At 44.7% G+C, this 22,642-nt stretch overlaps 1 protein-coding gene across 7 annotated transcripts in view; it reads left to right on the forward strand.

The window, feature by feature from the left end:
* Positions 1-22,642, forward strand: part of AGPAT4 (1-acylglycerol-3-phosphate O-acyltransferase 4) — a 120,336-nt gene that overhangs the window by 8,038 nt on the left and 89,656 nt on the right. For 2 of the 7 annotated variants that reach the window (XM_036091552.2, XM_036091550.2), the window contains exons 2-3: positions 19,087-19,242; positions 21,357-21,479. The exons of 3 other annotated variants lie outside the window; for them this stretch is intronic. The gene's annotated coding sequence lies outside the window, so the exon portion shown is untranslated. The remainder of the gene's footprint in view (positions 1-19,086; positions 19,243-21,356; positions 21,480-22,642) is intronic. 2 more of the 7 variants (XM_036091551.2, XM_036091553.2) reach the window with 1 other exon arrangement.

Raw genomic sequence — 22,642 nt, forward strand, 5'->3', positions numbered from 1 at the left:
CCTCTTCTGTCTTCTCAAATGGCTGCACTGTGATTTGTCTCTAAGACAGTCTGGTCTTAACAGCTTCTCTGTGGCTTGGCTCCCCAGAGAGGATGCACCTTTCTAGAGCATGTGGTTTACCAGGCTGGGATCTAGTTGTGTCCTGTGGGTGTTGGGCAAGCAGTGAGTGGCAGTTTCCTAAGAACGGGTACACCATGGGACGCGACCCTGCCTGCCTCTCTGGGCAGGGAGAGGATTAGCAGGCTGGCAGTCAAGGTGTCCTGCCTTGTCGGAGGCCACAGGAACATTGCATTGGCCAGAATCTGGAGACTGCCAGGCCTCCCTCTCTAGACACTTTCTGCTGGGCCACAGAGATGGGGGGCCTTGTAGGGACCCCGAGAAGCAGCATGGCAGAAGGGAGGACCAGGTCCCCAACCCAGGTCACCTGCTTACTTTCTGTGGGACCTTGGACTCCTTGAGACCAGGGACTGTCTCTGGTTCTGCACTGGCCCCGGCACTGGGAGGTAACCTCGCATGGCCTCTGTGTCCTCATTTCCTGACCTGGTCAGGGAGGAGGCCGGCGTACAGGCCAGCTTCTTCAGCCACCAACACGGTGGGGCCATTTTGGGAGTATGCCAGCGAGTGTGGAGAGCTGCAGGATAAACCAGGCCCACGTCACCCAAGCATCCGTTTTGCTGAAAGATCCAAGATATATTTTATTTAAAAAAATAAAACGAACATGGATATGCCATGATATAACACGCAACGTTTACATGAACTTTTAAGGCAAAATATGCTTGGTTGTTCGGATGGCTTTCGGCCATAGCTCCAGATCCTTCAGTTAGCTTCCTCAGCTGAAGGGAACATCTCTGTGGAAAGATTTTAGAGGGAAAACTGAGCTGGATGATGTCTAAGTGACTTTGTGGGAAGAAAGAGTCCATTTATCATGCTGTCCCTTCCACTACCTTTCCTCTTTACTACTGTCACTAAACAGAGAGTCTTGGGGATGGGATGGAATAGGGCAGGCCATGAGTCATCCCTGGGGACTGGCTTGCCTTGACTCTGTTTCTTCCTTGTTTCTCTGTTCCTGATGGGATCATTTATGGACGGTTGCTTGAGTCCCTCTCTTGGCTCTGGTCACCCACCCTCCTGGACTTTCTTCCTTCTATTGGAATAACCCCTTCTCTAGATTAGCCCAATGCCCATTCTGTTCTTTCTAATCTCTCTCCCTCGCCCATTGCCTTGACTGTCTCCAATAAGGAGTTGCTTTAACTCCTACTGCTTATAGATATCTTTTATCTTATCACCAGTTTATGATACATTACCTCCTGTTCTCATAAAGATTTCTCTCACTGGGGTTATCTTTTGGAATTTGAACAAAATAGTCAGGCATGTGAAATTTGCCAATTCAAATCCTAACAAACTGTCCTCAAGGTACCCATCTCTTTAAGGGTCCCACCCTCTCTAGGCGTTGAAGAATAATCCAACCCAAACCTCCTGCCTTAAATAAGAAGCCTTGGCATGGGCAGACCTTGTTGTAATAGAGGGAAAGAGGAGAACCCAATACCTAACTACCCCAATAAACTGCTTTTTTTTTTTTCCCCTTTATAATAAGACGTTGGTGGAGGAAAAAAAAAAAAAGTCTGAACTGTGGACTTTGCCCAGGCACAAGCAAACCAAGTTTTATTAGATATACTTGAGAATAATAAGGAAGAAGGGTAGGCCTCTCGTGTGTGTGTTGTGTGTGTATCCTTGCTCTTTTTAAAACCAGGTTTTTGGGCCACCTGGCCGGCTCAATCAGGAGAGCACGCGACTCTTGATCTCGAGGTCAGGAGTTCAAGCCCCATGTTGGGTGTAGAGATTACTTGAACAAATAAAACCATGTTATCAAGCGTGGATATGCAGTATCACTTGACCCAACGTTTCACTGAAAATGGAAATCATGCCATTAAAGTCTTAGGGTGCAATGGCGTCTGCGCATAAGAAGTACTACAGTATATTCCAGTGAAATTTGCACTTGAAAATTCGTGTGACGCAGGGCAGGGCATTACGGTGTGGAGCCTGCTGAAAGTAGGGAAGGAAAGCGTACTCTGTGACCACGGGGAGTTTATTGTCTAATTCAGCTTAAACCAGCAAGTCTGCCAAAGCCTATTCCATTTACGAGATGGTAGAATATCTAGTTGGGGACAGATTCAACCATGTGGAAGACAGCCCCAAATCTGCAGTATACAGTGGGAAAAATTATTCTCGAAAGCCTATGTACTTTGCGAGGCTTAATCTGATTTTACCCTGAACATACTCACACAGCAAGTGTAATCCTGAAATGACTGGCTTAGCAAGCTTGGTTACCTGTTTGCCTGAGCAAATGGTGGAAAAGGAGCCATCGATGGCAGGGTAGGAAACCCAAGAACACATGTCCAGCAGACCCGTGGTCCTGAGCCCTTGGTGTGGCATCTGATGTACTCCATTTACTAAAGCAGGACAATCCAGAGGACGCTGGAAAGATTGCCATCAGAAACAATGGTTTTGTCCACTCTATCTTTGGCAAGTTAGTTCTAAATTTTAACTTTCCAGAAAATTATTTCATTCAAAACAAGTTGTCCCCTGGCTGAGATGGGTGAGGAAGGAGATGGCGACAGGTAACGTCGAGGTGGCCGGCTGCTTGCTCCCTGCCACAGCCCACCCCCGGGGAAGCTGGGCTCTGAGCTGGCCTTCCAAGCCCCGGATGGCATGTCCTGGAGTGTCTGTTCCCTGTTTGCTTCCTACCCCAGGCTACGACAGAAGGAAAGGGGAGGTAAATCAAAGGAAGAAGGAGTGAGCCTCTGTGGAGCTGGCCGTGGGAGGGCATGCTGAGCTAGCATGCATCCTTGGTGATGCAGAGTCGGGGATGCAGCCACAGATAATGCGGAGGGAGCACCAGGCTGCAGTGAGCAAGGAGCTGCGTCTCTCTGACTTTAGTCTGGTCTCAGGGTCTCAGGGGCAGAGGCTCACCCATGTTCTCAGCCTTGCCTGTCTGTTAGAATTGCCCACCTTGGACTGGTGCATCGAGTCTCTGGTTCCTCGATTTTTTTTCTTTTTTTTAAATGTTTTCTAGGTGATTCTGATGGGCTGGGAGAACTGGAACCATGTGACAGCAAGGTGGCTAGGAAGACAGTGTCTCTGGACAAACAAAACCAGGGGCAGGACAAAGGCGATGAGGATGATGATGCTAACTAGCTACGTTTAAGGTTCTCATGTCCCAGGCAGGGTTCCAGAAACAACTAATCCTCACCATGACCCCATGAAGTAGGACCTATTGTCTCCATTTTATAGATGAGGAGACTGAGGTTAAGTAATTTGCTCAGGGTCGCATAGCCCATAAAGGCACACCAACTCTTTGGCTCTTGAGTCCCTGCTCCGGTGTTAAGGTTGATACCTTTACGGGACTCAGCCTCTTCAGATCCTCAGTAGGCAAGGTTCCGTATTAGAGGAGTGTAGCAAGGGGCTAAGGGCCTGTGTCATAGCTAGAGTAGCAAGAGCCTGGTAGGTTCTGTTCTCTCTGACCAACATGTATTCCTAGAATAGAGGTCGAGTTAAATTATTGAGTTGTCTCACATCAAATACAGCTTGGTAACATTCCTTTATTAGCTGGATTTTTGGCAAGTAAAACATCCCACCTGCCTGTGGGGAATGCTGCTTTGTTAATGGTGATGTCCTGATCTGGGTGTGGTGTAGCAGCTCCGTCCCACAGACACTGTGGTCGACTTATTAATGCACCATAAGCTGGGTGTTTGTCTGTAACAGTGTGGTGGATGTGACTCGCCATTCAAGTCATTCATGTTATGAATATTTATTACCCACCTGCCACAGCCAGGTCCACATGCTGGACACTGTGGATCCCGGATGAAAACACTGGAGCTCCTAAGGAATTCAGGCTTGTAGGAAGGCAGACAGATATACATAGGAAAACATTTAGTGACCTTATATGGCCTTGGCACTGTGCTTAATCTTTTACATCATTTACTCCTGCGGTAAGTGATGATTACCACGCAGTGGTTAAGTCCTTTAACCGTGGACTTCACAGTGAAGATAGAAGGGGCTGTGAGAAGACAAGGAAAAAGGCATCTCGCGGTTTCGGGGGGAGGCAGGGGGATGGTACAATCTCGGGCAGGGTTTGGAAGGATGAATGAAGGCTGGGAGGAAGGGGGAAGGGAGGGCAGCAGGTGGAGGGGACAGAAGACAGGGGCCGAGGTGTGCCCTCAGGGAAGACTGTCCTGACCTCCTCACCGCCCCACCTGCCCTCACTTTCCCTTCTAAAAACACATTGCAATTCCGGGAGAGTCCTCGCCGGTGTTAGCATTTAAAATTCTCTCCTCATTCTTCCCTACACTGTAGCAAGCTCCTTGAGGCCATTTGGTGTCTCTACTCCCCAGGGTGGTGCCTCAGTAAATATTTGATGAAGGAATAAAAGGCATCCTCTGAGGAGGGGGCCCTTCCAGTGAGAGGGACACCCGCCCCCCGCCCCCCATGCCTCAATGGCCTCCCAGCAGGAAGCCGCCAGGCCAGTGGGGCTTTTGTTAAAGAAGATACTGGCCCTCCTTCCCTGGGAGCGGTTTCTGTTTGTCAGCGTGCAATGTAGTTCAGTATTGGTCCCAAAGACATACGGTATCAAGTGGCCGTGGGTGCCTCTGATGGTGGCCCACCCGCCCGTGCAGGTCTGAGAACAGAGGTGAGAGTCAAGTGTAATGGCTCCGTGAGCTCGGGTGCTCGGCTCTGGCGGGTAGCTTGGAGTCAGCTACTGACATGTTTTTTTAAATGAACCCCTTTCCTGGAGATTCTTGTGTACTTTCTGGCAATTCTTAAATGCCTTTCTAAGTTGGGCAGATTTGAGGAGCTGCCCATGGGGACGGTCAGGGCGCCACTGAGTGGGAGCAGCCTCATGGGCGTGTGAACGGCAAGGTCACCCAGGAACTTGCACTTAGTGTGAGATTCTCCATTCAGGGTCTTGAAATTCTTAATACGTTTTGAACAAGGGGCCCTACGTTCTCATTTTGCCCTGGGCCCCCCAAATTATCTAGTCCATATGGGCATTGAGTCTAAGGAGGTTTATTGGGTGTTGGTGAATGCCAGCTAGAATGGGCAAGCTACAGTCCCGCACTAACTCTGGGCAGCTTTTCAAAAGCAGGACCGTGTGAGACAAGATGGCCACATAAAAATAAATCCGTGATCACCAGCAGCTCAGAGCACAGGGGCGAGTGCTGTAGCCACTGTCACGTTAGGTCATCTCAGTACAGGAAGGATGGTGTGTTGCTTAGCCAAGCTTGTGACATTGTCCCCAAGTTCTTGACCTCTGGCCATGTGACTAAACCTTAAACTGAATCTTACTAAAACCCAGGCTGAAGAAAGGCTCTCTGTGGATGGTGTTTCCATGGTTTTCTGGGAGGAAAATAGAACCGTCTTCCAACATATGAAGATGCCGAAGTCTAAGACTGAAGTTGCCTCAAATAAGAGAAATCATTTCGGGTGATCATGAGAGATTAGTGCTCTCCTGTGTCCATCGAAGTGTGTATGTTTTCTGTATTTTGTTGCCTTTCTGACTCAAGACGTGAATCACAATGTAGGTTTCATGTTTTCTCCTTGTGGAGAGTCTGCCAACCCTATTTGTAGGAAATTTGTTTTCAAATGGGGAAGGATAGAGAATTTAAAGTGGAATTATTTCAGTTATTTCAGTTACTCCAGTCAAGACAAATCACTGTTGTTTTTTTAAAGATTTATTTATTTATTTATTTATTTGAGGCAGGGTGGGGAGGGACAGAGGGAGCAGGACAGGGAGTCTCAAGCAGACTCTAAATGTGGGACTCGATCTCATGACCCTGAGATCACGACCTGAGCCAAAACCAAGAGTCGGTCACTTAAGCGACTGCACTATCCAGGCGCCCCCAAGACAAATCACTTTTTAAGGAATGCAGTGAAGTTACAGTTTTCACCTCTGAATTGGCATTCTCGATCTTGGTGATCTCATGGGGCATGTATCATTAAGACGGGAGACAAGTAAAATTCCTTGTTTCCCAAAGTCGGGAGATGTAAATACTCGAGCCTTTATTCTGGTATGCAGGACTTGTCCCAGGTATTTCAGTTTAGTAACTAATAAATAATCACAAGGAGCCAGCGTGCAGCCACTAAAGCTAAATGATGCTGAGTTGACTTAATTTATTTTGTTGGTACCGTTATTGGGTGAGTCAGCTGGGAAAATGGTGGAGCAAAGGTGTTATTTTTATTTAAGTAAAAAATATAACAGAATGTATGCTAACATCTTTGTGTATATGATAATGAAGCTGGGGGTTGGGAGACCAGCTGGACTCAACAGCTAATGGGACAACAAAACAGGCTTGTTTTTATTTCCACTATGAAATAGAAGATGGAACTCATGCTCTTTCCTTTTTTCAGTTTTACACCTCTTTCTCATTCATTCCTGCCCACATTCCTTTTTAATTTCCATGAAGAAAATTAATTTAAATCGGCTCCTCATTTTCAAAGAATTGGCCTGTCATTCTTTTTCATTGTTGGGAATTCAACCATTTTTTAAAAAATTTCTTTCTTCCATTCATTCATCTAATTTTGGATGGCTTTTTTGAGATCTACTTTACAAATCATAGAATTCACCCATTTTAAGTGTGCAGTTCAGTGAGTTGGGAAGTTTATACGGTTGTGCAATGGTCACCAAACTCCAGCGTGGAGCCTTTCGATCACCCCCAGCAAGTGCCTTGTTCCCATGCACGTGATCCTCACTTGTCCCTGTCGCCCCAGGTGATCAGCAATCCATCTTCTGTTTCTATGGTTTCACCTTATATGGGAGCTGCGTATCGATGGAAAAATTCACTATATACTGTTTTGTGTCTGGCTTCTTTCATTTAGCAGTTTTTTGAGGTCTGTCTATGTGTTACATGGGTCTGTAGTTTGTTCCTTTGTTTTGTTGGGCATTATTCTATTGATTGGCTAGACCGTGTCATGTTTGTTCACTCACCTGGGGGGGGAGGGGGCGATACATGGTCTTCAGCATCCATCCAGTTTTAAGTTTACCACTTTTATTCCTGATCCAAAGTAAGGATTAGAAATAAGTCCCGTTTTCCTTGCTACTTCATCCCTATCCCCAGGATCACACTTGAGGGATCCCAGCATCCATAGGAAGGGCTTGGAGGAAGAGTGAGGCGCGCTGTCTCCACCCGTCCGCAGCCTACAGTCTCTCTCAGAATAGCGCAGCAGATGTTTTGAGTTGGACGCTGTAGGTTGATCAAGTTAACAACTCTGACTCTGGGAAAAGAGCAAGTCTCTCCAACCTAAAACTGGACAACAGGGGACATAAATTCCTGACTTCTATCCTGGTTCATTTGTCTTCCAACCAAAAAATGTAAAAATTTCTATGTTGCAAATTGATGAGCCCACTTTTTCTACTCAATTATTTATCTCCCCACTGATTTCATTAACTAAGTGAAGCTTTTGGCAACTCACCAGATTTCATTCACAAACTCTTCCCATCAGTGTCTACTACATGCAGGCTCCGTGCTGGTTCCTGGGGGACGGGGTAAGCCCCCAGACACCAGCCCTGCCTCATGGAGGCCTGCTCCTGGGAAGCGTTGTCAGCTTCTGCTCCGTTTGGCCATTAAAGGGCAGCTGACTTTATAGTTCTCTAGTAGAATCTCTTTCGCATATTTGAGCCCTGAAATTTCATCTGAATTTAATCACGGTGAGTCTGCTATAGTGAATATAGTCTATTATGTACTTTAGTGGGTTGCGTTGATAGTAAGGAACATAAACAGAGTATTCAGTTTCAGGTATTCAAAACCTTTGACCCACTGAAGATTTTCTCTAGATCTTAAGCACGGAGCCTAATTAGCCTACATGGCGACGATAGCTTCTGTTGGCATGCATGCCTAGGGCTGATTTCCCTTTGCTCTTTGAGACTGACTGGAAGACTTAGGGGTAGTAAATATCCTTATAGCCTTTGCCTACAAGCTTTGCTTAGGATCGAAGGTGAGGTCCCATCCTTCCTTTATTTATGGCTTAGTGTCACAGACATCATCCAGCTTAGGAGGATACAGTCTACATCCTTACGGTGTCCTGGTGGGCGCTCACATCACACAAGCAGACCTGGGCACCGCCATCTTGCCCTGTTCCCTGGGTGAGGGGAGGGTGCCTTTCTCCTGCAGGCCAAAATTCCCCCGTTCTTCCCCTATAAGGACTCACCCATTCTTTTTTTTTTCAACAATGTCAGGACGTGTGTGATTATATCACAAGTAGAATTAAGCCGACGGTGCTTATGTTTGTCATCCGTAGGGCCAGGAGTTTGTTTTGCTTTTTTAAACAACGCTGCGAGATATAATTCACAGCGTAAAGCCCACCCATTCAAGTGAACAACTCGGTCGTTTGTGATATATTCAGAGCTGTGCAATCATCACCACTATCTACTTTTAGAACATTTCATCACCTCAAAAAAAAATAAAAAGAAAAGAAAAGAAACCCATACCCAGGGGCAGTCACTCCCTATTCCCCTCCCCTGCAGCCCTGGACAACCACTAGTCTACTTTCTGTCTCTGGATTTGCCTATTCCGGGTCTTTCATATACACAGAACCATACAGTATGTGGTCTTCTGTGACTGGTTTCTTCACTTGGTGTAATGTTTTTGAGGTTCCCCCATGTTGTCACATTATCAGTCATTCATTCTTTTTTGTGGCTGAGTAATGTTCCATTGGTGGATACACACCATTTTGTTTGACCACGCGGCTCTGGATGGACATTAGGGCTCTTTCCATCTTTTAGCTATTATGAACAGTACTGCTATGAACATTCACATACAGGTTTTGGGCGGACTTCATGTTTTCATTTCTTTGGGGCACGTACCTAGGACTGGAATGTGGGGATCATATGGGAATTCTGTTCAAAGCCGGGTGCTTTTCATTCACTTCCTAAAATCTTTCAGAGGCTAAGGAAACAAGGATCCTTTGCGTTGATGTCTCAGACCTTCAAAGCCAAGTACCTTTGGTAGTCAGGCCTATCTCAAAATGTTATCAGAGACCTGATGCAGGAGAATTTTATGCATGAGATACCACAGGGAAGGAATGAAGAAGAAACTATCAGAAGGGCTGTTGGTTTTGCTCCTGTAGTGGTGATTACATGGGGTTTTATGACAGGGAACCAGGGCTGTGTCCTGTCCAACCTGATGTACCTCTGTGCTGCCCTCAGGACAGTAAAAATGGTTTGTTGGGTGTGTTCAGCAGCGTGTGCCCTTTTCTTTCTTTCTTTCTTTCTTTTAGAATTTTAATTTTATTTTTATTTACTTTTTTTTTTTTTTTTAAGTAGGCTCCATGCCCAGCGCGGGCTTGAACTCATGACCCTGAGACTAAGAGTTGCATGCTCTATGGACTGAGCCTGCCAGGTGCCACAGTGTGTGCCTTTCTCTGAACAGTTTTAGGACATCAGCTTTTTTGAGTTCAGGCATCGTATTTCCTGAGCTCTCTACTCTGCCAGGATTTGCTTTCTTAGAAAGTAGGAAGTCCTGTGAAGAGCGTTATCTGAAACCAAAAAGCACTTGCTTTCTGTATTGAATCCATTTTTTGTTCTCGCATTTGAGTCAGTATTTACCGATCTTTAAGAATTAAATTACTGTTTGAATAAAGCTTAGATCAAGGATTAAAGGAGTAAGTCTCCCAGCAACAAACCATTGCTAAACTATACTTCTGTCCGTGGGAAGGACCTGTTGAAATGGTACCTGGAAGTTTTGTAAGAATGTATTGTCCCCCATATTCCCTGATATTTAGGTATTTCTTACTCTGCACAGAGGAGTGACATAACCATGAAAAAAAGATAACCAATGAATTGTACATATATATAAATCACCTTATAATATTTTGTAGAATTTCAAACCAATTGTCTTATTTTTCACCCCCATAGTTTTGTGGAGTAGGTCAATGGGAATGATAGAAAAGGAAACTGGAAGCCCAAACTAAACAAGTCATAGAACTTCCCTGAGCTTCCATTTCCTTATCTATAAAATGGGTACAGTGATAAATCAGACAGCATTTTCAGTACCAAGTAATGTACAACACACTTAAGTAATCTGAAAAGTGTGGTGCAAAAGTTTGAACTCTTTTTTTTATATAACTAAAATACATTACCCAAGTAGGGTAATGCATTACCCCAACACTCTCCTATTGGGAGTATTTACCAGCATAAAGAAGAAAATTACTATTTTCCATTATCTCTAACTCAGAACATCCTTCTGGAGTGTTAATTGTCCAACCATTTTGAAAAGCAATTTGTTAACATCTGGGAAAGTTGGAAGTGTGCTGTTAATGCAGCAATTCCAATTCCAGTGGTCATGAATGCATCATCTGTAATAGAGAAAAAGACTGGAAATGCCCTAAATGTCCATCAATTAGATAATACATTAATTTTTGATATGGTCATACAAAAGAATACTTTTCTTCACTTAAAACAACTGAACTGGATATCCAGCATAACATTTCAAAAAACAGTGAGTGTAGAAAGGAAATCATAAAAGGATTCAAATATTATTTATATATATCTTTGCAACTAAAAACTTATATATTGTCTGTGAATACAGATACATACAGTAGAAGAATAGACAGAAGAAAACACATGAATTTCAACCTCAGATTGGAGAAGTGGCTTTAATATCTATAATAGATTATTTCTTAAAAAAAAAAAAAAAACACCAAGCAGGTGCTTGGGTGGCTCAGTCGGTTAAGTGTCTGCCTTCGGCTCAGGTCATGATCTCAGGGTCCTGGGATCGAGCCCCGCATCGGGCTCCCTGCTCGGTGGGGAGCCTGCTTCTCCCTCTCCCTCTCCCCCTGCTTGTGCTCTCTGGCTCTCTCTGTCAAATAAATAGATAAAATCTTAAAAAAAAAAAAAAACATAAAGCAAACATGACTAAGTATCAATAAGGTAGAACATTTTGTATGTTTTGTATATTTAAAATATTTCAGAAATTTAAAAAAGTTTGATGGCTTATCATCCAGACTATTTCATAAATATAGAGATACACTTTTCTCATCTTACACAATTTGTCTCCTGCCATACATATTTTTGTTGATTGTGCATATTGTAAACATCTTTTTGTCACTAAATATGCTTTCTCATTGTTGTTCTTCCTAGCCCTCCTAAGTCTTTCTGTTACAATTTAATTATTTACTCAGAGAAGAAACAAAACTGCTGGTGCTTCCTCTTACTATTTTATAATTATTTTCTATTTATTTATTTGTAATTCAAAATTATTTCTAATTCATTTATGATATATTTGGTCCCTGACACTGAAGGAGCTCATAACCTAAAAGCAGAGGTAAAATTAAAGTCTGGTTTAATCAGGGCACAAAGAATCCATTGAGTTTCTTACGTAGTTCCTTAAGTCTGGGCATTCACAATGTGGAACTTCAATTTACTGTTTCCAAAAATAACCATCAAACAAGTGTCTGGGTTGGAAAAAGAATTCTCCCATCCTGGTGGACCTGACTCAGTCACTGGCTGCTGCCCGTGACTCCCTTCAATTTTTCCTGTGTCCCAGGATGCCTGCGGTTTCCTGTGTCCCAGAAGGCCTTGTGGGTCCCTGTGTCCCAGGATGCCCTGTGGGTCCCTGTGTCCCAGGAGGCCCTGCGGTTTCCTGTGTCCCAGGAGGCCCTGCGGTTGCCTGTGTCCCAGGAGGCCCTGCGGTTGCCTGTGTCCCAGGAGGCCCTGCGGTTGCCTGTGTCCCACGAGGCCCTGCGGTTGCCTGTGTCCCAGGATGCCCTGCGGTTGCCTGTGTCCCAGGATGCCCTGCGGCTGCCTGTGTCCCAGGAGGCCCTGTGGGTCCCTGTGTCCCAGGAGGCCCTGTGGGTCCCTGTGTCCCAGGAGGCCCTGTGGGTCCCTGTGTCCCAGGAGGCCCTGTGGGTCCCTGTGTCCCAGGAGGCCTGCGGCTGCCTGTGTCCCACGAGGCCCTGCGGCTGCCTGTGTCCCAGGAGGCCCTGCGGCTGCCTGTGTCCCAGGAGGCCCTGCGGCTGCCTGTGTCCCAGGATGCCCTGTGGGTCCCTGTGTCCCAGGATGCCTGCGGCTGCCTGTGTCCCACGAGGCCCTGCGGCTGCCTGTGTCCCACGAGGCCCTGCGGTTCTTGTGTCCCAGGAAGGCTGGCGGGTTCACTGTGTCCCAGGACTCCCTTTAGTGTTCCCTGTGTCCGAGGCTGTTGGTCCTTCAGAGGAAAGTGGCCCAGAGGCCTTGTGAGGCTTTGCTGTCCCCTCTATTCTTGGATGCGTTCCTGCTCTGGGTTCTTGAGATGCACCAGTTAAGACACTAAAGCTCCCTGCTGTGCTAGGGTTTCCATTCCCTAATCTCTAATTGGTAATGTGTCCTTTTACAAATTTGAACTATTTTCCTTTCTGCTTTTTTTTTCTTCTGCAGAAACCATCCTGTAGGTAGATAAGTACAATATCAGAGCTAGCAGGACCCTACTGAGAGTACTTCTTGGATCTTTGGATGGGAACAGTAAGGCCCAGGCAGCGGCTTCTGCATCCACCTTGGTTTCCCTCATTCCCATCTGGGATTATGTTGGCATGAATGTAGTGCCAAGGTACAGATTCCTGATTTCCTATGGATTCTTAACTAGTGATTGGTAAAGGCTGGTCTGTAATACATAGTAAGATTTGCTGCCTCTGAGAGAGAAAACAGCACTGGGTGGAGAGCCAGGGAAGAAAGAGTGCTCAGAGCTTTGTCCCTGCCCTCGTGAGTGATGGGGCCAGTCACCTGACTCTCTCGATGGCCAGTGTTTCATCTATACAATGAGTAGTTGCAGTGTTGATCCCTATAGTTCATTTCTTCTCTGTTTATTGATATTTAAGGGATGGAATTGTAGTATGAACTTAGGGAATAGGGAAGATCTTTCACTAAATGCCTTGGATACAACTGGTTAAATATTTGGAAATAAATCCATTTAGATCTTCACAGATTATCATAGACAAAAATAACGTCAGATCAAATAAGAATAAACATTAGTTATGGAAAAACAGTGACATATGTTTTCTGCAGGATGAAAAGGAAGGGTAGAAGGACGAATTCTCTAAGCTCAAACTTTATGAAAGAAATCATAGTTCTTCATAATAATTTAAAGCTCCAATGAGCTAAAAATAAGAGCAAACAAACTGGAAAAAATGGTCCTTCTAAATGGGAAAGATGTCATTCTATTTAATATATGAAGAGCTCATGAAAATCGATACACAAGAGATAAATGGGCAATAGATAAAAAGGCAAGTCAGGAAGAAAAAGCAATAGTTTAATGAATGTTAAAAAATATCCAACTTTACTTGTCACCCTGAAAAATGCAAATTAAAACAATGAGACACACTTTTAGTGTATGAGGAGTGAGTCTGGTTTTTGTTGTTCTTAAATGAGAATTCTTATTGTTGACAGACATGTGAGGAAATGGGTATTTTTGTATTCTGCTGGAAAGAACGTAAATAACTACAAACCTTTTGGAAACGGATTTGGTGATATTTGCCAGATACTTTAAACCATTTGCTCCTTGAACCCAGAAATCCTATTTATTCTAAGGAAATAACTAAAAAATCAGAAGAAAAGTTACCCCCCAAATTATTAATCATTGCTTTATCTATTATTAAAAAGGCAAAAAGAAATCTAAACATACAACAATGAGGCATTAAGGGGTGCCTGGGTGGCTCAGTCGTTAAGCGTCTGCCTTCGGCTCAGGTCATGATTCCGGGGTCCTGGGATCAAGCCCCACATCGGGCTCCCTGCTCGGTGGGAAGCCTGCTTCTCCCTCTCCCACTCCCCCTGCTTGTGTTCCCTCTCTCGCTGTTTCTCTCTCTGTCAAATAAATAAATAAAATCTTTAAAAAAAAAAAAAAAAACAAAAAAAAAACAATGAGGCATTAAGATAATTATGATATGCCCAGTGTAAGTACTAGAAGAGTTATCTTGTGTTATATGGACATTGAAAATGATCTCACTAAAGCTTAAGAAAAGGACATATGAAATTGATTTAACCTAAGAGCTCAACTATATTTAAAAAAACAAAAAGGCCTCTGCAATGGTTGTACCTAGCAAAGAAAAAAAGAAAAAAAAGTCTGCATTCACCAAAGACTGAAAGAGAATAAACCAAAACGTCAGTGACGGTTATAGGTGCTAAAATTTCTACATTTTAGAACTTTACAGATTTTATATAATGAATGTGAATTACTGTTATAATGGGGGGAAATTATCTTTAAAAATATTCCATGACTATGGCTAAGTGACTTACATAGTGAGCATAATTTCCTTTACTTTTATCAGATTTGTATTTTATTTTTGTATTTTTATTTTTTAGATTTGTATTTTAATAGAAGAGTCTTTGTTTAAAAACAAAACAAAACCAAAACAAGCAAACAAACAAAAAAACCAGTCCACTCTAGTCCCCAACCAATATCTGAGCTCCCCTGATGGGGTTTAAGTAGGTAATTTGCTTTCATTTTAGTTGTTTTCATGTCAGTTTGATATATATTGCCTCATGCAATTTCAGCATTTATAGAAGAGGATTCCATGCTTGTTACACAACGTGATGGCTTAGGGAACAATCATGGGGGGTTATCTGTATGGCTTTTGCTAGGAGACTAAATTGTTGGGTCATCTGCCCGGTGCTTATTATAATGGGAAAGAAACCTAGGACATTGTCAGTTCATGCTATTGCTTTTGCATTTTGCTTTTGACAATTCAGAGTTATTGGTATGAAGATCAAATTATATTAGGTCATCTAGAGATTCAGATTGGATCAATATTTATTGAGCTTCTATTTATTCTGTAAGAAATGGATGGGGTGCGGGTTCATCCTGGGCCTGGAAATATTACTCAGTAAGTGCTGTAGTTTGTTGAGCATAGTGCTGACCCACATAAGACACAGAAAGGAGCCCTGTAAGAATCCCCTGTGCTTACCTTCAGAGGGCTAATGCAATGGTATAAAGTTATAACAATAAATATCAATGAATCTTTGAATCTTTAACCGAATGGATGAATGAGTGGCTTCATTGACAACCTAATGAATGAATAAAGCTGTCAATGGATTAATGAATGTTTGCACAGATCCAAGAATACCTGTCCCGGATTCTACCTAACAGAAGTTGGAAAGAACATCACTGCCCTCACCAAGCATCCTCTGTTCCTGAGCTTTGTGACTAGAGGAGAAAAAGAAAAGGAGAGAGAGGAGGCTCTGCTTCATGGTTTATCACTGTTGTTATTAGTGAAACTTTTCGAGGAATAGCCAGTCCATAATGACCCCGAAAGCATTGTTCCTGTCTGAGTACTTCAATATTCTGTGGTCATATTTCAGACCTCTCTAGAAACAAGGATACTGTAAGTCAACTTATTTTGGGCCCTCACAGCCAGCAATTCTGTCTTCAATAAATGATTCATGTCAGGAAAGCATTTGAGTGCATTTCTTTTCTAATAAGTCTCTCTTCGTGTCCATTATGCATGAATCAAGTCAGGGAAATTGCCTGGGTTCATCGACATCCCTTTATGAAAATCAAAGAAATGAAGGATTTAAAATCTAGCCTTATTGATCTCCCACCTTCCACATACTCCTTACCAGAAAAGGAAGAGTTGGCAACAACAGGGCCTCCAAGAACCCAAGGATCAAGGGCGCTTAAGGAATAGTGAGGACAGAGAGGGATCCATCAGAGAAAAGAGCCCACTCACTGGTGCCCGAGACACAAAAGAAAAAGGCCACTTGCTTATTTCACCCAAAATTAGTTCCCCTGAGTGGACCCTCACGGAACCCTCCCCCAACACACACAATGAGCCCCACTGATAACGACAGAGCCAGCAGAGTGCCTCCTGCAAGCTCCACTCCCTGCTCGAAACCCCAGGTTATTAATGCCATGGCCGTTTCTATGAATCAGAAGCACCATGGTTGACAGCATGTGGAGAAGCAGCCCCATTTCCCATTTTCTGAGCCATAAAGTTGGGCTTGAGAGAGCCCGTGCACACGCCTTACCTCACTGAACTCCCCCACCGCCCTTATCTGTGGTCAGTGAATTGGTCATATTCCACTGACAGAAGAGGAAGCTGACATTCCCGAAGGCCGAGTGGCCAAGCTGATGCAGACACGTGGATGGTCAAGAGTCCAACCCAGACCCAAGTCAACACTGGTGCTTTCCTCTCTATACTTCTGTCTTTGACCCCCGCTGGAGTCATGTGGGCTCTAATCCAGTTGATACAAACCAATGCAAGATAAGTTCCCAATCAACAGAGTACCCCCTAGTCTGTGTTTGCACCAGGTTAGCTATTGTGTGGAAGAGATTCCCATGTGCATGTGGTTCTGTTACATAGCCTTCAAGCTTTGGCTACTATCACTTCACATCTTCTTGGCTTTATCACTTCATATCTAATGCTCCGAGCTTCCCCAGGACTGGCAGTTGGGCCATTTGTCTGAGGCTGGTGACCTTTGTTGGTCACAGGCCCTGTTCCCACGGCCATAGACAGTGTCGTCCTGTGCATAATGGCAAAGAGTCATCATTTTTGATGGAGTCGTTGACCCAGACAGACTAGGTGGGCAAGGCCAGAATAAGTGAAGAGATTTGTGCGATCTTATCGACATTACTAGAAAATCAATGCCAGAGAATGTCTCGGCTATCTCTGGTGGCTCAGTACTCATATCCCCACGGTCTCCTGACCCGGCCACTCCCAGACCACGTGGGGTTGTTTGGCCAAACTGGAGCCTGCTTAAAGGTTAGAGCTTCTAAATACTGAAGAGATTAGGGTTGCACCCCCTCCCCCAAGGGGTATCGAGAATAAAATTATTAAATTATAAAATACGTTTAAGGAAATTTCCAACGAAGTTTTAAATTTTGCCATATTTTAAAGGCTTTCCATTATTATTTGTTTTTGATTGATTTTGAAATATTAAAGATCAGATTTTATGAAAAAAATTTAGGCACCATGATTTGCTGGTGACCTAAGTTGCACCAGTAAGTTGGCCCCAACCTCACCCTGCTCAGAAGTCAGCCCCCTGCAAATTGCTTCCCGGTGGATGCAGACACATCTTTTATCTGCTTATTCTTAACATATTCCATATCGCCAGAGTTGTGTCCTCAGCTCCTTATTGCGAGGCTCCCGGGAAATACTGGTATGTTCAGAGGGCACCAAGATGATCATGGTCTTAATCTTGTCAATACCGCTTTTTATTTCTCTGTGGCGTCGTAAAGGCAAAATCCGTATCGGATGTTCAACTTATTTCTTCCATGCAGTTTAGACAGCTAACTAACTGAAGAGAGCCTCCAGAATCAGTGATTTTGAACAATCTTACTTTAGGACAGGAATGGGGACAAAATCATTTAATTAAAACTTGTGAGTGGGCTTTGGGGGTCTTACAAATCACTTCACCTCAGGGTCATCCCAGATTGTGTGGATGTCAAAAAAAATGCCCAGACAGGGAATCTTATTAAAACAAACAGAAGAGGGGCACCTGGCTGGCTCAGTGGTAGAGCGTGCAACTCTTGATCTCGGGGTTTGTAAGTTCGAGCCCCATGCTGGGTGTAGAGATTGCTTAAAACAGAAGAAACTGATTGTGAGAACCACGGTGGAAAGGTTAGTAGGAAAAGATGGTAGATGGTTTGGGGTCGTGGGCAAAGCAGCTGAAGGAGGAGGAGACACGCCAGGCAGCCCGGGAGTGCCAGCCAGCGGGCTTGTACTAAGGAGCTCCTTCGTGCGGGCCTGAGCTGGGCGCTTGCTTTCTGTACATTCGTGCAGGTAAGCGTCACACCATTCCTGGAAGGAGGGGATTATTACCTCCATTACACAGTCACAGAAACTGAGGCCGAGATGAGAAGCCCAAGGTCACACAGTCAGTAAGTGGGGATTTGAACCCAGTGCTGCCCGCGGAGCTGTCCTTGGGCTTGGCTGCTCGGCTTGTCACGGCCCGCATGGGAAGGGAGGAGTGGGCACCGGAAGACCGCAGGCCTGACCACGTTGCCTTGGTGACGGTAGGACTAGAGTAGGAGGTTTATATACTGAAGAAAGCTCTCCTTTTTTGTTTTTTCGGTGCCAGCCGGCGCTGCATCTGCCTCACGCCTGCTTCTGGAGGCCCAGAGCTGGTCCCGGGCCATTTCCCCACGTGGAGGGACCTGAGGGGGTAACTGCCCGCGTGGTCCTCGGCTTCCACGTATTTCCACACGTGTCCCCCGTCACAGGGGTGGCACCAAGTGACGGCCACCACCCCGCAATGGCAGCCGTTGAAGAGCCAACAATTTCCATTCAGACATCCGTCCTGCTTCCCTTCTCTCTCTGAAAAGTTTTCCTTATTAATTGGAATCTTCTTATTTCAAGCGGGAATGTCGGTGCTTCCCCGTTTGGAAGATTAGTTGTCCTCGTTTCGTGTCAGTTTTTGGTTTCATGATACTGGACTTTTGGGAAACTTCCAGAAATTGAACATCATTTAACACGACGCATTTTCCACGGAGTACCTAGCAAAAGAGTTCACACACTCTTGGCGGTTGGGAAGGCCCCCCCCCCAGGCAGGTGGCTCCCCGAGACCACGCACGCTGTGAGGCCAGAGCCCCCCGCACCCCGTGACCGTGGGAGAGCAGGATCGGGGTTTAGAAACGGCAGACATTGCTCTGGAAGGAAGGTGTGACTGGCGCTGTGTGGGACCGACTGGCAGGGCGGTCGCTCACAGCTCAGGATCACCCCAGTGTCAGAAATGGGACCGTGAATTGAAATACGACATGGTGCTCTGAAGGCCCAAGTTCATGTGAGGTCTAGGTGCCTCGGGCTTCCCGTGTCAACGGCAGCATGGTAGTGGGCAGAGCACGAGCCTGGCTTTCAGACATTTACTCACTCTTTCACCTTTGCATGCTCCCTAGTCTAACCCCGTTTCCTCATCCGTAAGGTGGGGGTAACAATACCTCCCATGGTGGGCTTTTGTGACAGGGAATGACATAATGTGTGTGAAACATTCGTGTGGGGATCCCGCTGCACCGGTTACTCCTCGGAAAATCTCCTGTTTAACTCTGGACGTTTTCGGCTTGGACTTGACACGGCTCCAAAAGGCCTTAGAGAGTATCTAACTTAATTTCCTTCCATCTCTGTTCTTTCCTCCAGAAAGAAAACGTTACCTAGGTTATCCATCGGTGTTTGCCTCTGAGTCTTAGTCTCCTTGGATTAGACAGAAAAGCTCTTCAGAGTGTCTTTTTCTCCTATAAGCTACTCAGAACCAACTATGAAATATAAACTTAGAAACCTCGATTTTCTATAGACGTAAGTTTTTATCATCCTAAAATTAGACTTCAGAGAGAAAGGCTTGGGGTTATTTATCAGAGGATGTAAGGACAGCGTTGAGTATGATTTATGACTTCTTCGGAGCTTGGTTTGTTTTAACAGACATCGTGTAGGTACAGGGATATTGGGCAGAGGACTGGTCCATCAAATTTTAACATAAGCTAATTTTAATAGGCTTCTGCCAAACCATTAGATGAGGATGATTTTTTAATTGAGGGCTATTTTAGTTAGAGATGGTCCCAGAGACAGTTAAATTCGGTTTAGAACACTTTCTCTCCTGTTTTGTTTTGGGCCTTGGGCCAGTCTAACTCTCAGGAATCCAAAAACTAAATTTATCCTTGTTTGTCAGGACTTGAGTGCTAAGTGGCTGCCTCAGGCTTCCACAAGTTAGTTGCTGCCCTCTTGGAGATCTCTGCTAAATCCATTCAACCTCACAGAGAAGGCAGAATCTGACTGTTCCAAGAGCAGAACACACCTCACTCATTTCCCCTGGGACTGCATCCATGTCCCTTTCCTCTGGGGCCACCACTGGCCCCAGGCATTCTCTGCCCTGCCGACTGAAAATATTGGTCCAGAGACAGATTCACCAGCTAGCCCCACGTTAGCTTAGTCTGTGCTGCTCTCTGCCAGTCCCTGTAGTTTTCCTTTTCTTTTCATCTGGTTAACCGCGCCCCTTTGAGAGCCCCCTCTGTCCATGCGAGCTGAGGAAGAGAGAAGGAGTTGGATCCCCTTAATCACTACTGAGGAGACCCCATTGAAATAACAGGAAACTCTGGTGTGTTAGGGCGTCAGTTTTCTGTATTAGAACCAGAGACTGTTCGATCTGCAAAGGATTTTAGAGCTTACTTACTCAATTTCTTCCTAAGGAAGAAGATGCTGAAACAGTAGTCAGGCCAAGCCCAGGCTCCAGGTTGCTGACTTGTCTAAGTGTGTGTGGGGGTGTGTGTGGGGGTGTGTGGGGGGGGTGTGTGTGGGGGGGTGTATATAAAGACAACTGCTGTTAGTGTTTTCCTAAGGCTTTCTTTGCTTCTAGTACTTTTTCTATACTTGATTTTAAAGTTGTGATTATTTTGATTTGGGGTCCTTTTTCTTGTAATATCATATTGAAAATATATTTCATTTTACTACAAACCTATTATAGTGATACTTACTCAATCGTGTGGGTTTCCCATAATTCACTTTATTGTTTCCTAATGTCGGAAATGTAAGCAGTTTCTAATTTTAGGTGCTTATAAATAATGCTTGCTGAATATCTTTGTGCAGAGAGAATTTTTCTAAAAGTTAATTTTGTCCTTAAGAGAGTTTTCTCAGAAGCTGCATTACTAGATTGAGTGGTGTGAAGATGTTTAAGGTCGTTCTAAAAAGCCCAAGTGGTTGTTCTCACACTGAGGCTAGGAGTCCCACATGACCTCATCTCTTTCAGCATGGAGTATTATTATTTTAGTTTGGAATGTAAAAAATAGGTTTTGGTTTGTTTGCTTAGTATTACATTTCTTTTCTCTCTCCTCTGTTCTGCGACCTGTTCTGTGGTGTTTGGAGTTAAAAGAGCCTAAATAAGGGGTTGCTTTGATTTCAGTGATGATACTAAATTGGTCATGGGTATTATTTTAGCAATTCACTTGGACTGATCTCTTTGGTAGAAAGTTCTGCTTCTTCTAAAACCCTGACCTGGTTCAGTGCTGTAATGTAAATGTAACAAACAAGCCAGACCTTTATAGAAACAAGCTGGCGAAAGCGCTAATCCCCTTTCTCTCTTCCTGAGTGTAGCTGAAGTTCATGCTTATTTCATAGTTTCAGAATATTGACTAAGGCAGAATACGTAAGTCTTAACTAAGGTTCTCCTTTTTGTTGCCTAACTGAATGCTTTACATTGAAGCTGTCTGTGTCTATTTAGAAGAGGATGCAGTTTGAATTCTCTCGTGGGGACATTCCGAGCTTTCTTTATTTGCTTATGTTTCCACTGGTGGAGGCCGGGCAGCATGTGGTGCCATCTGCCCGACCATACAGACCTCGCGTCGGGAGCCCCTGGGAGCCGGGCTGGGCTGCTGTGTGCACGGCTGCTCGGCGGCTCCTCGATGTCCTCTCACTTCCAGGCGAGAAGTGCCGTGTGGGGAACACAGTGCAGCCGAGAGCATCCTGCTGGCTTGCAATTTCTCCTATTCTGAGGTCCACGTCTTCATCCCCACGCCTGGAAAGATTGTTCCAGAGTTAAGAAGGTAAAGAGTATGTGAGCTTTTGTGAACGCATCAGTTCCCACTTCTGAGTCACTCACGGAAAAGGAGAGGTTAGAATTAAAACAGTCGGGGGAGGAAATGTTTTAACACGCTTGAAGGTAAATTAAAGAAAATGTCAGGCTCTAGATATGGAGTGAGAAGAAAAACTAAGTCGATTTATATCTCACTGCTTTCCCAGAAATGCCAAAGTAATATATCTTAGCTGCTCCCCTTTGCCTCCTTATTTTCTTGCAACCATAGAAAAATTCTCCCATTATTTGGGCACTCCCCGTGTTCCAGGCAATCTGCTAAGGGTTTCAAATGCTTGATTATCCTTGATCCTCACAGTAACCTTGTGTTGAAGGTACTGCTCCGATTTCACAGACAAGGAAGTGACTTCCATAGCTGTCAAGTGGCTGAGCCTGGATTTCTAGCCAGAGCTGCCGACTCCAAAGGTCCCCTTAGCCTTTCCAGGTCTCTAATGGCTGTGCTGTATTGGCCCTCCTAAGCACCGGTGCTTGGATGCATGGTGGCCCCCACGTTGCAGAATTACCCTTGTCTGTGGCTCATGGGCTGGATTATCACCTTTGTGCTACCCTGCCAGGGGGTGCCAACACTCCCATCCTTTCCCCTCAAGTCTGCGAGCAGCGTACTTGTTCTCCATCAGCCGCCTGCAGTTTCTCACCTCGTGCACCACCTGTGCTCCATCATCTGGCCACACCAAACCGAAAGGCAGGCCAGGAATGGGTCCATCCACCTCTCTGCCTGGGAAGGGGAAGGTCTCATTCTCATTAGCGAAAAGAATAATAAAGCAGAGGAGAAAAAAGAAACCACCATAATTCTTCTGTCAGAAATTAGCCACTATTAATAGATGGCCATGAATATAGAAATAGATGGAGATGTGAATGATATAAATATACACATTATTATTTTACAAACCTGAATCATGCTTCTTCGTTAGCAGTTTTCACTCAGTATATTCTAATATTCTTCAAAGGCCTTTACTCACTGGTTTAATGCCTCTGTTGTACAAGTGGTTCATGGTCATTCAACATCCCCTATGCATAACCCCTAGGTCTCTCCCATCCTTGTATGAATGACCTTTTTAGGTCCCAGTGATACATAGGGAGACTCCTTCCATTGAATAAGAAGCCTCCTCCAATCAA

This window comes from Halichoerus grypus, chromosome 9 (assembly GCF_964656455.1).
Source record: "Halichoerus grypus chromosome 9, mHalGry1.hap1.1, whole genome shotgun sequence".
Taxonomy (NCBI): Eukaryota; Metazoa; Chordata; class Mammalia; order Carnivora; family Phocidae; genus Halichoerus; species Halichoerus grypus.